The sequence below is a fragment of the Nansenia antarctica genome (assembly GCF_963989245.1).
Source record: "Nansenia antarctica genome assembly, contig: SCAFFOLD_366, whole genome shotgun sequence".
In the NCBI taxonomy this organism is placed as follows: Eukaryota; Metazoa; Chordata; class Actinopteri; order Argentiniformes; family Microstomatidae; genus Nansenia; species Nansenia antarctica.
In genome coordinates this window covers 27,815-32,695 of record NW_027663259.1, presented here as the reverse complement: position 1 = coordinate 32,695, position 4,881 = coordinate 27,815, and positions in this window count along the sequence as shown.

Here is a 4,881-nt window from a genome sequence, read left to right as displayed (position 1 = left end):
AAAAAGTGAACAACGTCCACACATACAACACCAGAGGAAGCTCCACGAACCACGTTCAACCGCGTTGCACCACAAACAAGGGGTTAAACTCGTTTGCAAACTATGCAGTAAAAATGTGGAATGCCCTTCCTATAATCTTAAAGGAGTGCAAAACACTGCCCACCTTCAAAACCACTCTCAAAAAACATTTACAGGAGGCTGCAATCCGTAACTGGACCCTCTAAATCAAAAATCAGATTAAAAGACCCGAACTACCCACTGTACATACTTTGTGTTTTGTCCCCCGCCCCCACCTGTGGTGTATGTCCCCACCTGTCCTACCCGCTGTACATACCTTATGTTTTGTTGTATTGTTCTTCCCATGATGGATGTATGTTTATCTTGTAGATAGTAATAGTTATTTGTCTGTATTATCTTGTAGATAGTACTAGTTTTTTTTTCTTTTGTCTGTCTTACATGTAACGATGAATTGAGAATCAAGGACCCCAATTGAAATAAGCCAGTGGCTTTCTTGGGTTTTTATCCTTTTAGTTGACCTTGTATGTAATATGTACTTTCATGTACCTACTTCTGCAAACCTTCTAATAAAGTTTTCAATCAATCAATCAATCATATTAGCCACTCGCTCAAGACGTGGCATGTAGCAAAGACTCCATAAGCAAGGTTCTTCTCAACACAATTAGACACTGATATTGTGGGCACTGACATAGTGTAATTGAACGGAAAGGTGGAACAAAGTGTTGGTTACAAATTACAATGAAGGAGTGAAGAGGTGTTCTACGCATCCGTTCTCCGAAGGGAAGAAGAACACCTCTTTCAGGGGCCCTCTGCAGCCACGCCTGAGCCAGAAGCCAGAGAAGGACGTTTCCAGACCATGTGGCAGTGGACAGGAGCATGGTACCAGCACTGCTGGTGCTAACCCTCCAGTAGCGTGGCATTCATCCTTCTCTTCCATCACTCTGTCGAGCTGCCTCCCTCTGGGGTATGGGAACAGCATAGGTTAGTAGTACCGGCTACGGCCCCCAGCCTCTCTCTTAGTGCCTATGAATAAACAAAGTCTCGGGATCATGTGACTCACCATGTCCACCAGAGCGACGTACATGAAGAGCCCTGCGGTGAGGGCAAACATCCACATGCAGATGTTGTCGTGGCCGATGAGGATGCCCGTTATCATGCCAAAGTACGCCATCATGGCTGACAGCACGTTATAGAGTCTCCGGGGCGACGGACGGGGCGGGAGGCCTCCCCTCCTCCGGCCTCCCCTCCTCTGGGACGGACGGTGGTGCGGGAGGTATTTCTCGCTCTTCTGGGCATAATGGTGTGATTTGCATGCCCACACACACACGCACACTCGACACGCACACGCACACGTCTACTGGCATTGGCATGGTTGTAGACACCATGTACCAACCACCAGCGCCGTGGTCTCTAGCCTCGCCTCTGTTTGGAGCTTGGTTTTCTTTTGTGGTCGAGCCTCTCCTCCATCTTCTTCCCTTTCTGGAGGGCAGAAGGTAAGGAGCCTGCAGTGGCTCGTCTGGGCTGACAGCTGTGTCCAGCACTGCTGGTGCTAACCCTCCAGTAGCGTGGCATGCATCCTTTTCTTCCTCTCCTCCATCATTCTCTCCAGCTGCCTCCCTCTGGGGTATGGGAACAGCATAGGTTAGGTGTATCCAGCACTGCTGGTTGTGATGGAATAATATTGGCTAAGACATTTTATACATTAATAAGTGTAGAGATCTGAAAATGTAATATAAACAGAAACCAAAAGTGTGTATTTTCCACATTTCATTATTTTGTATTTTTGAGAAAAGGCTTGTTTGTTTGATGGATGTGCTCCTAAGCCAATCAGATCACTTGAGAAGTCATATGTTGAGAGTTTGAGGAAGTGCAAGGGGGTGACAGATGATTGAATGATTGAGAGGACAACAGACACCTGTGGCAGAGTTGGCTGTGTGTTTTGGAGAGCGTGCGACTATTTTGTGATTTAAGTTTGGACTACTGTTTGACATTTAGCAATTTCGGGTTTTGTTTCAGTTTAAAGGGCTTAGCCGGTTTGTTATTTTTCATTTTATGATAAACGTGTACCGTGTACAACGACCAAACCGGGGACGTTCTGCCTGCTACCGGAGCAGCAACTTGTACCCTAGACTGAATCAGAGGATTGTTATCAACATTGCCGCCATCAGGACTGAGTCCGTGTGTGCAACGCGTCAACCCAACTCATCTTACAACTCAACCGCATCTGCTTCACCTCCACCATTCTACCACTCTGAAAGAGCCTGCCGCATTTGCGAAGGACACAGGCTTCGAGTCGGATGTCCGTCACGAAAAACTGACCATCGCCCAAGCCCGCAGGGGCACGGCAGCACACCGACCAGTCCGAGTCTACGCTGATGGGATCTTTGATCTTTTCCACTCTGGGCATGCTCGTGCTTTGATGCAAGCCAAGAACTTGTTCCCCAACACACATCTGATAGTGGGAGTCTGCAGTGATGAACTCACACACAAGTTTAAGGACTACACAGTGATGACAGAAGGCGAGCGCTACGAAGCACTGAGGCACTGCCGCTACGTGGATGAGGTGGTCCTCAGTGAGTAAGTAACATAACTCGATCTATTCAGCAGTATATTCTCAACATAACAGCATAACTAATTGCTGATATATTAAATGTAAAGTATTATTGTGTTTAAAATCGCAATCTTTGATCAGGCAAATCATATCTTAACTACTATTGCCTAGCCGCGGAAGGATATTGCAGTATGTTTGGCATGTGCTTGGGTTTCTACGGAGACTCTAACAAGTCAAAATTGGTGAACAGGAAACGGTATCCTGTCGAACCACGTGGGTGTGCAGACTTCACCCCTCAAATTAAATTTGAGGGGTGTATAAAGCATTCAGACTTGCAATTAACTGTTCTGTTACTGATATGAACAGGGATAGCAAGAGTTGAGAGTCCCAGCTTTATATCAGGAATGTCAATGGTATCAACTCTATGGAAGCAGGGACTGTTAGAGCATCAACTGATTATGGGTGTCATCCGGGGGAGGGGGATGGGTGTTGTAGATAGCATCCTGTGGCGTCGGGGTGGGGCGGTAGCTAAATTATAAGCAATGAATGCGTTTATTTGCAGGCTAGTCAGTTGTGAAAGTAATATATTAATTAAATAATAATTTATCTAAAACAATATAGCAATTGCACCTAGCCCCATATAGTTACTAGGGATGTTCCTGGAGCCGGTTGCACCATGTCTTACTAAGTACAAACTAACCCTATTTATTGCGTAAGTATTTACTAAATCAAGATTTAGTCACTACTAAACTTGAACGGGTTGCACCAAGCACACTAGTTATCACGTAGACCTTAGTAACTACTAAATATGTACGTACCCCTAAGGTGGTGTAAGTTATAACTAACTCGTAGCTAACCGTAGTTACCTCAGCGGAGATAAAGTAGCCTGCCGAAGCAGGGGAAAACCAGCCTATGGAAGCTAAAGATTTATTTCGTTTGTACAATAGAAAGACACGAGCCATAGTTATAACAAATTAAATTGTTTATTAATACAATTTATTAATCTTAATTTTGGCTTGTAGTTCCACGCTTAAAGGAGTGACGCCCACAACACAATATTTGAAATAACGACTTTTAACTGCTAGGTCTGTCTCAAGCTAGATTAGCTTATTTCAAAATCCAGCATACCTATGAACTAGTCAGGCTAGCTAACATTAGGTTGTATTGTTTGAAACACGGTCATCAATACGATGACTGTTATCGATATATCGTTAGCTACCAACTTTAGACTACTTACCTGGCTGTGGCAGGTTAGCTAAGCTACCGTTGTTACCTAGTGTAGATGGATTATTACTTGATTAATACCTATATTAGCCACTCGCTCAAGACGTGGCATGTAGCAAAGACTCCATAAGCAAGGTTCTTCTCAACACAATTAGACACTGATATTGTGGGCACTGACATAGTGTAATTGAACGGAAAGGTGGAACAAAGTGTTGGTTACAATCAATTCAATTCAATTTTCAATTCAATTATACTTTATTTATCCCCGTGGGGAAATTCATTTTGCCACGCCACTCTCTAAAAACAACACATGACAACACAACATAAAGGACAGACAACAATATTGGGCCAGCCATGTATAGTATATAAAAAACTGTGAGATCATGATAGAAAAGTGGATAAAAAGATGTCTATAGTTATCATATTAAAATACTAAAAAGTGATGATGATTAAAATAAATAAATAAATACAGATTCAGGAGCCTTGACCCCGACTACTACTTTAGTTGCCATTGAACAGTCTTAGTGCAGCCGGGATAAATTATTTTTTTATATCGCTCCGTCCTGGAGCGTACCGAAATGAACCGCCCTCTGCGGCGGCTGCTGGTTTGCCCAGCGAGGACATGATGGAGGGGGTGGTTGGGGTTGTCCCTGATGGACAGCAGCTTGCTCCTAGTCCTCCTCTCCACCACCGTCCCCAGAGTCCAGGCTCCTTCCCACCACTGAACCGGCCTTTTTTACCTAGTGTAGATGGATTATTACTTGATTAATACCTATATTAGCCACTCTCTCAAGACGTGGCATGTAGCAAAGACTCCATAAGCAAGGTTCTTCTCAACACAATTAGACACTGATATTGTGGGCACTGACATAGTGTAATTGAACGGAAAGGTGGAACAAAGTGTTGGTTACAATCAATTCAATTCACTTTTCAATTCAATTATACTTTATTTATCCCCGTGGGGAAATTCATTTTGCCACGCCACTCTCTAAAAACAACACATGACAACACAACATAAAGGACAGACAACAATATTGGGCCAGCCATGTATAGTATATAAAAAACTGTGAGATCATGATAGAAAAGTG